The 12196-nt window shown below is 40.4% G+C and overlaps 1 protein-coding gene across 4 annotated transcripts in view; it reads right to left on the bottom strand.

The window, feature by feature from the left end:
- LOC100880387 (uncharacterized) overlaps positions 1–12196 on the bottom strand; it is a 92412-nt gene that overhangs the window by 27810 nt on the left and 52406 nt on the right. The gene's annotated exons all lie outside the window — the stretch shown is intronic.

Consider the following 12196-nt stretch of genomic DNA (forward strand, 5'->3'; position numbering starts at 1 on the left):
CTTCTTGGAAATGGACTCCAATGATATTGCAGCTAGCTGATGTTTTTATCTGTGCGATCGTGCTGGGAAAGATGGGAGTTCATTAACCTTATTTGTAGAGCAGCTGTGTGAATGAGTAGCTGGATGATATTTGGGAGTTTTGGGAGATTTGGGAGATTTGGGAGATTTGGGAAGTGTGGAAAATTTGGGATTTGAGATATTTGGGATTTAGAATATGTGGGATTTGGAAGATGTGGGATTTGGAAGATGTGGGATTTGGGATATGTAGGATTTGGCATATGTGGGGTTTGGAATATGTGGAATTTGGGACAAGTGGGATTTGGCATATGTGGGATTTGGGACATGTGGGATTTGGGACATGTGGGATTTGGGACACGTGGGATTTGGAATGCGTGAAATTTGGGACATGTGGGATTTGGGACACGTGGGATTTGGAATGCGTGAGATTTGGGACATGTGGGATTTGGGACACGTGGGATTTGGGATGCGTGGGATTTGGGACATGTGAGATTTGGGATGCTTGGAATTTGGGATGCGTGAGATTTTGAATATGTGGGATTTGGCATATGTGGGATTTGGGACATGTGGGATTTGGGACGTGTGAGATTTGGGACGTGTGGGATTTGGGACACGTGGAATTTGCGATGCATGAGATTTGGGATGCGTGGAATTTGGGATACGTGGTATTTGGAATATGTGGGATTTGGCATATGTGGGATTTGGCACATGTGGAATTTGGAATGTATGGAACTTAGGATATGTGGAACTTGAGATATATGAGATTTGGGAGTTTTGGAATATGGAATATCTAGAACTTATGACATGTGAGATTTAACATATGTGGTATTTGGAATATGTGAAATTTAAACAATTTGTGATTTGAGAGTTTTGGAATTTGGAAAATTTGGAACACTGAGAAGTTGGAAAATTGGAAGCCTTCACAAATTTGAATGTTATAAAATGTAAAACTTTGTGACAACGTTTACAGTTGGACTGTAACCATGTGGCACCACGTAACATTTGAACTTCACGATTTTGCTAATCCAGGACTTCAGAAGTTCCAGACTTCGCAAATTTGTGACTACTGGACGTTCGCAACTTTGGGAATTCGAGACTTGTTTAAGACTTCGTAAGGGATTGGAACTTCAATTTAGAACTTTGTCCAACACTTTAGGAGTTTGGAACTTAGGAAATCGATATTATCATTTCGTAACATTGATTATAATAATTAGACACATGAGTTAGGTACATACATGATATCATAAGTGCATGAAAATTTGTAAAATTAAAAAACCTTCATTCTCACAATTAAAGAAGATATTCACCACAGTTGAAAGGTCCTGTCATTTCTTAAAAACCAAAGCTAACCTAAATTCGCTTCTAACCTAACCTATTCTATCTATTCGAACGCAGTAAAATGGCGTTGCGCCGCAAAATGGAGGACCGCTATATCGCGCTAATTTGCCTAACGAGTAAAAGAGCGTGAAACGGCAATAAAAATGCGATTAGCTTTCTTTTCCTCTAATCTCAAAAAACTTGAATCTCCGTTTTATCCGTTGATTTATAACCGACCGAAAATAGTAGTTAACAGAAAAAGCCCCTCTTCATGCATAATAAATAAACCTATGTTCCGAGGACGATGATAAACGACGTCTTGTATGCAAATCCCGATTCGAAAAAATTTCGATCGCTAAGAATCGATTTCTTTCGATAAGAGTTAAAAAAAGAAACGTGGAAAACTCTTCATGCATAATAGATAAATGACGATACAGGTTTTGTTTGCAAATTTCAAGCAGCCGTTCTATACTTGGCTCCGTGGCAATGAACGAGACCGTGTTTCATCGACGCAAGTAGCGCGCCAAGAATTTGAAATGATTTTGGCCAGGTCGACGACCCGACAATACGAGATGCTTGCTGAAGAGATCGATTCACGAACCTGTTTACGAGCAACCTCCAACTCGTTACGACTTCCCAAAAAGTTTCTTTACAATTCCTTTATGATCAACGTTTTACACTTTCTCTTCGGAGAATTATTTCCAGTTTTGAACAATCGGTTCTTGAGAATTTGATAGTTCTACAAAGTTGTGGGTTCGGAAAATCTACTGTGGAGATTGATGAAGTTTGGATGAAGTGGACTAAGTTTATAGGTATGAAGGTTGTGGAAGAATAGGAGAAGTGAAGAGGAGGAATGTAGATAGGTATGATTTAAATATGTGACGTTAGATATGTAGATGAAAGGAAAATGGCCCGTCGTGGTGTACCATGATGTGGGATTTGACATATGTGAGAATTGGCATGTGTGGGGTTTGAGATATGTGGGATTTGAGATATGTGGGATTTGGGATATGTGGGATTTGGGATATGTGGGATTTGGGATATGTGGGATTTGGGATATGTGGGATTTGGGATATGTGGGATTTGGCATATGTGGGATTTGGCATGTGTGGGATTTGGGATATGTAGGATTTGGGATATGTGGGATTTGGCATATGTGGGATTTGGCATGTGTGGGATTTGGGATATGTGGGATTTGGGATATGTGGGATTTGGGATATGTGGGATTTGGGATATGTGGGATTTGGGATATGTGGGATTTGGCATATGTGGGATTTGGGATATGTGGGATTTGGGATATGTGGGATTTGGGATATGTGGGATTTGGCATATGTGGGATTTGGCATGTGTGGGATTTGGAATGCGTGGGATTTGGGATGCGTGGGATTTGGGACATGTGGGATTTGGGACATGTGGGATTTGGGACACGTGGGATTTGGGATGCGTGGGATTTAGGATGCGTGGGATTTGAGACGTGTGGGATTTGGGACGTGTGGGATTTGGGACACGTGGGATTTGGGATGCGTGGAATTTGGGATGCGTGGGATTTGTGATGCGTGGGATTTGGAATGCGTGGGATTTGGGATGCGTGGGATTTGACATATGTGGGATTTGGGATGCGTGGGATTTGGGATATGTGGAATTTGACATATGTGGGATTTGGGACGCGTAGGATTTGGGATATGTGGAATTTGACATATGTGGAATTTGGGATATGTGGAATTTGAAACTTGAAATTAGAAAAATTACAATTTGGAAATTTCAGAATTTGAGCAATTTGCTATTTAAAAGTTTTAGACCTCCCCACATCCTCAATCAAAAAAAATTCCAAAATTTTCCAACGCTGTCCCGTTGTCAATATACCAGAATTCACTGCAGCTATATTCACAGTATCTTAGGCACAATATATCTTAGGAATAATAAAAACGATGAAGTCCCATAAGTCATGAAAACGCAAATACTCGATCGGATGCACGTGAACAGAGAGATACAGCTATCTGTGCAGTTGGTAAAAGTTCGCGTTTCCGTACTTTGACCGAGCATGATTTACGGTGCAGTCTGCGTTTGATGTCGAGGGACGCGCATGGTCCGCGCCTCTCTTTTCTTCGTCGTGGACACAAAGTCGGACAGGCAGACCTTGTCGAGGCATTCCACAAAGGTGACGCGGACCAAAGTAACCAAGAAAACGAACCCGATCGACGTGCCGTATTGTCTGGAGCTCGGTGCTCGATCTTGATACTCTTTGTTTACGAATACAGATAGCGTTTTCACGCTGGAAAAGACTCGTGAACGTTTTAACGATCACACGTATCATATTGCAGATGAATACTCTTATTGATGAATATTCCTCTTATTTGCAATTTTAAATATTATTTTATATTTGTAATTTTTTAGCGTTATTTAGAATAATGATGATCTTAATGTTGGTCATTTTTTAGAAGCATTATTTTTAATCCAAATCTGGAATTTGTAAATTGAGGTATCGTTAGAGATAGCTTGAAGTTGATGTCCTTGACGTTAGTCTGAATTTTTTAGTGTTAGGGATGTGTAGGATTTGGCACACGTGGAATTTGGGATATATGGGATTTGGGATGTGTGGGATTTGGAATGTGTGGGATTTGGGATGTGTGGGATTTGGGATATGTGGTATTCGACATATGTGGGATTCTACATATGTGGGATTTCGCATGTGTGGGATTTGGGATGTGTGGGATTTGGAATGTGTGGGATTTGGGATGTGTGGGATTTGGGATATGTGGTATTCGACATATGTGGGATTCTACATATGTGGGATTTCGCATGTGTGGGATTTGGGATGTGTGGGATTTGGAATGTGTGGGATTTGGGATGTGTGGGATTTGGGATATGTGGTATTCGACATATGTGGGATTCTACATATGTGGGATTTAGCATGTGTGGGATTTGGGATGTGTGGGATTTGGAATGTGTGGGATTTAGGATGTGTGGGATTTGGGATATGTGGTATTCGACATATGTGGGATTCTACATATGTGGGATTTAGCATGTGTGGGATTTGGGATGTGTGGGATTTGGAATGTGTGGGATTTGGGATGTGTGGGATTTGGGATATGTGGTATTCGACATATGTGGGATTCTACATATGTGGGATTTAGCATGTGTGGGATTTGGAATGTGTGGGATTTGGGATATGTGGGATTTGGGATGTGTGGGATTTGGAATATGTGGAATTTGGGATATGTGGGATTCGACATATGTGGGATTTCGCATGTGTGGGATTTGGTATGTATGGAATTTGGGACGCGTGGGATTTGGGATGCGTAGGATGTGGGATGTGTGAGATTTGGGATATGTGGAATTTGGGATTTAGAATTTTTTAATACTATTTTTGAACTACATCTGGAATTTCATTATTATTTGCAACAATCTGATGTTGATGACCTTGATGGTCTCCATTTTTTAGAAATGTTATTTCTCCCTAAATCAGCCTACTCTTGCACACATTTGTACTTAAATGAATCTGCACAAAAGGAACAATCTGCCTCACTAAGAAAATAACACATCTTCAGCCAGCGTCAAACGGTTTCAACGTCAGCAGCACAGTTTCGTTACCAAATCACCGTAGCATCAATCAATCCGCTACACCGGAAGCAACTCTTGCCTTTTCCGACAGCCGGTCTAATAGGTTCGCCAGGACAGGGGCGACTTGGAAAAAAGAGAAATCAAGGTCGACTTCTATGACTCGTCGGTTACGTCATAGGTGCCCGTGGAAACACGTGCTTCATTGGACGAGTTCTCAACACAGAATTCATCGAAGACGAAACTGGTTAGGTTAACTTAAGTTACGTTCCTGAAGGATGAAGCGAATGTGTTTTCATAGACATAGGATTCATTGAAGATATCAAGAAGCTTGCCAAATTAGGTTAACCTCATCAAGTCAGGTTCATGAAGAACGAAGTAAATGCGTCTCCATAAATGCAGGATTCATCGAAGATATCAATAAGCTTGTCAGGTTAGGTTAACCTGATAAAGTTAGGTTCATAAAGAACGAAGTAAATGAGTCTTCATAAATGCAGGATTCATCGAAGATATCAAGAAACTCGCCAGGTTAGTTTAACTTGATTTAGTTAGGTTCTCAAAGAATGAACGCATTTTCACAGGATTCGTCAAGGACAAAGAACCGTAGTGACACCGCGTTCGCGCATTAGCATGCACGTGTGCTGCAAGCACGCTGACCAGGAATAAAGTACCGTTTCCAATCTCGATGATCCGTTACATCCCCTGCGTTCCATCCGCGTGCTGGAATCCCGTCCACCAACATTTCGTGTCGAAGCGTCTTCATTAAAAGCAGATTTATATTGTCCGATCGGCACGGAACGCGTATATACGTCAGACGGAACATTAATTATTGCACTTATGTCTTTTCTTTTGTTAAGTGCGACTTAATGTTAGGTTAGGTATTAGTGGTGAGATAGAGACAGATGGGTAGAATAGGACAGATAAATCATAGGAGGAGAAAATGCAATTCTGCAGATTGGCAATATATTGAGGTGGGCATAGGTACAATTTTGGGATGCGTGGGATTTGGGAAGTGTGGGATTTGGGATGCGTGGGATTTGGGATGCGTGGGATTTGGGATGCGTGGGATTTGGGATGCGTGGGATTTGGGATGTGTGGGATTTGGGATATGTGGGATTCGACATATGTGGGATTTAGCATGTGTGGGATTTGGGATGTGTGGGATTTGAGATATGTGGGATTTGGGATGTGTGGGATTTGAGATATGTGGGATTCGACATATGTGGGATTTAGAATGTGTGGGATTTGGGATATGTGGGATTTGACATATGTGGGATTTGGGATGTCTGGAATTTGGGACGCGTGGGATTTGACACATGTAGGATTTGGGACGTGTGGGATTTGGGACGTGTGGGATTTGGGATGCGTGGGATTTGGGACGTGTGAGATTTGGGATGCGTGGGATTTGGGACGTGTGGGATTTGGGACGTGTGGGATTTGGGACACGTGGGATTTGGGACGTGTGGGATTTGGGACACGTGGGATTTGGGACGTGTGGGATTTGGGATGCGTGGAATTTGGGATGCGAGTCTAAAGATTCAATGACATGATGTATTAGTAATACACAAAAAATTTATGACAAATCGATATTTAATTATTAGAAGTTCTCATGAAGATTTGTTTGGTTTAAATTTCCCGCTCAAAGATGTCGACAGAGAGTCTGGTTTACTCTGTAGTATTTCTAACCTCAAAATTTCCAACAACTTCATAAATTAATTACAGTCCCATTTAAATGAATTAAAGCAGCATTTGCCTATACTTCGATTGGCAATAATTAACGAGAAGTAAACGACGTTCAGATAAAGACGTTTCGTAGGATTCACCTACAAGATGGCTTCTCATTTCCCCGGCGGTCTCCCGCTGGGAAAGAAATCCGTGGAAGCAGAAAGTTTCGAGCCGAAACTTTTTCCAAAGTTTCGGAATCTCGTGAATTTCAAGCGTACCCTTCGAGGCTTCGATAAAAGAAATTTCGCACCAGAAATTTTCGAAAAGCATGATTTTCTAAGAAACTTCCTGTTAATGAAAATGTTTTGTCGATATTAATTTCTCGAAATACCGGTATCATTTTCAATCTCTTTCAATCGAAAATGCATTCCGATCCGTTCGAAAAAACGAAAGAAAGCAATTAACGAGTCTAAGTTTCCTCCATCTTCATAAAGTGAACCGTCCTGTAACAAGAAGCTCGTAGAATATTCAAGATTAAACCCGTTCCGTACTTCCGAGTAATTTATTCGACTCGTTGCGATCAAACTTTGTTGCGCGAAGAGGTGTTCACGGCGAAGCATCGCTTTATCCATCGACTTCGAGCAAGTTTCTTTTTATTAAAATCGGGAACTTAATTATTTTTTCATCCCTTTGAACATTTTTCGATCCTTGAACTTTTTGATCTTTTGAAGTGTTATTTGGTCACACCTAGTTTGTAATATTCTGCATTTTTAAGGCTTGATATTTACATTTTGGACGTGTAATATATTTTAGTCGTATGTGCTTTAGTCGCGCTATGAGTTGTACCCTGCACATGTAGTGTTTTCCATTTGTTTCATGTTGTATTTTGACACATAGTATTTTCCATTTGTTGTTGCAGTTTAGATGTGTATTTCCCATGTGTTGTCTCCAACATACTGTAATTACGTGTTGGAGTTCCACAGGTTAAATCACCACTCTTCTGAAATTTCCAAATCATAATTTTCCTAATTCCAACTCCCAAATTCCACATATCCCAAATACCACACCTCCCAAAGCCCATATATGTCAAATCCCACGCATCCCAAATCCCACGCATCCCAAATCCCACACGTCCCAAATCCCACGCATCCCAAATCCCACATATCCCAAATCCCACACGTCCCAAATTCCACACGTCCCAAATCCCACGCATCCCAAATCCCACGTGTCCCAAATCCCACACGTCCCAAATCCCACATATGTCAAATCCCACGCATCCCAAATCCCACGCATCCCAAATCCCACGTGTCCCAAATCCCACGCATCCCAAATCCCACATATCCCAAATCCCACACATCCCAAATCCCACACGTCCCAAATCCCACGCATCCCAAATCCCACATATCCCAAATCCCACACATCCCAAATCCCACGCATCCCAAATCCCACGCATCCCAAATCCCACATATCCCAAATCCCACACATCCCAAATCCCACACGTCCCAAATCCCACGCATCCCAAATCCCACATATCCCAAATCCCACATATGTCAAATCCCACATATCCCAAATCCCACACGTCCCAAATCCCACCTGTCCCAAATCCTACGCATCCCAAATTCCACGCAACAAAAGCCATCCCGCGTAACAAACAGCTTAAATTTCAGAATATAGTCAAGGTAAAAATCAAAAGGATTTCGTGTATAATGTCCCGGTTGAAAGACCCCGAAGAAAATGAGCTTGTATATAGGGAGATTCTTTTATAATGTTCAAAAGTTCAATATTTTACCGTGAATATCAATGCAAAGTACGAAGCGGAGCTTATAGAACGACCTAATATTTAGATAGCTCGTTGAACGAGGCTCAATCAAACCGGGTCAGCAATTTCGACCATCAACGTGACGTTCAACCTTGCAAAATGGACTTTGACGCCTCGAGTAAAAATTAACACCTTCGTATTAACACTTGGGTCATGGCAACGCTGCGAACGGTATAATAACATTATCCGGGACGCATTTCTAAGAACGACGTACTTACACGTGCATAGAGTAGTTTCGTGTTCTATGCTAGAATACAGATAGTACTGGATGTACATTTAGGTAATTTCAGGTTAAAGACGTAACATTTTTGGGATGTTCTTTTGAGTTAAGTTTATGACTTTTTGAAGTTTGTAGTTTGTAGTTGCTATGTAGATATGGGTGCTGATATAGCACCTCATATAGCAATCCATTTATGGATGTAGGTTCACAAATTTCTAGTTTAATAAGTAACTTGATTTTTGAGGAGTAGCAAATTGTACCAAGTGGAGTGCCAAATTGTAAATTCTTCAAATACTTATCTTCCACAAATTCATAAGCTTCCAAATATCTCTCTTCCAAACCCATAAAGTTTCAAATACCTGTCTCTTCAAATTCATAGTCCAAATACCCAATTGTCGAAATCTATGATCATTCACATAACTATCTCCTCAAATACATAAGCTTCCACATACCTATCTTCCCCAAATTCATAAACTGTCAGATACCTGTCTCCTCCAAATTCATAAACCTCCACATACCTATTTCTCCCAAATCCACAAACTTCCAAATACCTGTGTCCCTAATTCCATAGATCTTGGAATACCTATCTTCCCAAATGTATAGATGTCCAACTACCAATCTCCCAAAATTCTCAAGATACCAAATTGTTAGATCTCCAAATTCCTACGTCTCCAAATTTCTATGCCTCCAAATTCCTATGTTCCCAAATTTCCAAATCCCCAAATCCTAATCTCCTCAAATTGCCAAATCCCCAAATCCTAACCTTCTCAAACTTCCAAATCCTCAAATCCTAACCTCCTCAAACTTCCAAACCCCCAAATTCTAATCTCCTCAAATTTCCAAACCCCCAAATTCTAATCTCCTCAAATTTCCAAACCCCCAAATCCCCATCTCCTCAAATTTCCAAACCCCAAAATCCTAATCTCCTCAAATTGCCAAATCCCCAAATCCTAACCTTCTCAAACTTCCAAATCTCCAAACCCTAATCTCCTCAAATTTCCAAATCCCCAAATCCTAATCTTCTCAACCTTCCAACCCCCCAAATCCCCATCTCCTCAACCTTCCAACCCCCCAAACCCTAATCTCCTCAACGTCCCAAATCCCCAAATTACCCCAAGTGTCCAAAAATTCTGTATCCTTCCAAAAATTCTCCATGTAATCTATGTGACCTCTCCATATGACCTCTGTCCATACATATTTTGCACATGAAAAGCAGATTTGCCGCAGACTGTACGTCATTCCGTTCGTTTTGTTCCGCCATTACGAAAGGGAGCGAACCAACATGGGGAGTCGAGTTCGTAGCTGCGAACGATAATTTGTTTTGTCTGATTCTGCCGCCATGGGTTCCCTCATTGTCGTGAGAAGAGAATGAGGTACAGCCCCGACTCCCACGAACATTGATATTCAACGCTTAGGGGTTCGTTCGCCAGAATTCAAACGCATCGTTCGAATAATGGAAAGCAATTTCGAAACTAAAAAAGAGAAAGGAGATAAATAAAATTCTTCTCGATGGCGTTCGATTATATTCGTGAAACGTTCGATCGTTGTTAGACAGCGTTGAAATTTTTTCTGTTTGGGGAGGTTCGTGAATCAGGTTTATCGGTGCTTCGTAAATATTCATGCGATACTAAAGTTTGTATTAATTTGATAGTAATGAAAAAGACTAACAAGAGGAGGCAAGTCAAAGAGCTTCGAGGAAGGTCACGCTGAAAGTTTTGAGAAGCAATTTTTGTATTGATGGATTTTGTAGTGATGGGTATGTGTGACTGAGAAATTGAGGAGGTGGATATAGCAAGTTTTATTATGAACGTTATTATGAACGAAATGTTATTGTTAATGGAAATTGATTACCACGTGGTTTATTCATTGTCACTGGTGTGTAATGTTATCGAGGTTCACTGCTATAAATCTGCAGTGCCAGCAAGCTTTTGTGGTATCAGAATGAAAGGCTAACAAGATCTAATGCTACTAATATCTAACACTGCAGCTAGTATTAGTGATGACAATTTGCAAAGGTATCAATATACAAAGCTACCAGTATTTAACATTTCCATTTGGTAATATTATAAATGTCTAATGATACCAATTTCTAATTCTAACAATATATGACATTATCGATATCCAACGATATCAGTATCCAAAGCTACTAACCATCAGTAATGTTCCAAATCTCTAATGCTATTAACCTCCATCGTCATCAGTGTCTAACACTGTCCATCTCGAACCATATTAACCTCCAACTTAGTATCTCACATTTCCACTCTCTAACGAACCTAACCTCCAAAACCTTCCAATGTCACCAACATCGAATGATATGAATTTGTAGTTCTAACAATATATGACATTATCAATATCTAACGCTACCAGTATCCAAAGCTACCAACCTGCAATACTGTACCTAACGTCCCAAATCTCTAATGCTATTAATCTCCATCGCTATCAGTATGTAACATTGTCCATCTCTAATGGTATTAGCCTCCATCGCTACCTGTATCTAACACTGTCCATCACTAATAGTATTAATCTCCACTATTACGACTATCTAACATTGTCCATCTCTAATAATATTAACCTCCAACGCTACCTGTATCTAACACTGTCCATCTCTAATGGTATTAACCTCCATCGCTATCAGTATGTAACATTGTCCATCTCTAATAGTATTAACCTGCATCGCTATCAGTATCTAACACTGTCCATCTCTAATAATATTAACCTCCATCGCTACCTGTATCTAACACTGTCCATCGCTAATAGTATTAACCTCCGCCATTACGACTATCTAACATAGTCCATCTCTAATAGTATTAACCTCCATCGCCATCAATATCTAACTATCCATCTCGAACCATATACCTCCATCTCTTCCACTCTCCATCAAACCTAACCAAACCTTCCAATGTCACCAAGTGCTTCAAACCTATAATTAAAGTAGTCATCTCGTAACTGCAGTTCCCATTTGAAAAAGTCTGAGATTAAGTTTCCAGTAGACATTCAATATGGCGTCTAATACTTTCACGCATGGATCGGAGGATCAAGTCGAAGAATTCGAAGGTGAATTAGGGCACAGTCGAACGCGTTATGTAAAGTCGGAAGAGGGCAGTAGCATCGGTTTTCAGTCCAACTACCAATCTCCCAAAATTCTCAAGATACCAAATTGTTAGGTCTCCAAATACCTATGTCCCCAAGTCGATAGACCTTGAAACATCTATCTCCGCAAATCAGTAGATGTGCAACTACCAATCTCCCAAAATTCTCAAGATACCAAATTGTTAGGTCTTCAAATACCCACGTCTCCAAATTTCTATGCCTCCATATTCCTATGTTTCCAAATTCCCAAATCCCCAAATCCTAATCTTCTCAAATTTTCAAACCCCCAAATTCTAATCTCTTCGAATTTCCAAACCCCCAAATTCTAATGTCTTCAAATTTCCAAACCCCCAAATTCTAATCTTTTCAAATTTCCAAACCCCCAAATTCTAATCTCCTCAAATTTCCAAATCCCCAAATTCTAACCTCCTCAAATTTCCAAATCCCCAAATCCTAATCTTCTCAACCTTTCAAACCCCCAAATTCTAATCTCCTCAAATTTCCAAACC

This window comes from Megachile rotundata, chromosome 13 (genome assembly GCF_050947335.1).
Source record: "Megachile rotundata isolate GNS110a chromosome 13, iyMegRotu1, whole genome shotgun sequence".
In the NCBI taxonomy this organism is placed as follows: Eukaryota; Metazoa; Arthropoda; class Insecta; order Hymenoptera; family Megachilidae; genus Megachile; species Megachile rotundata.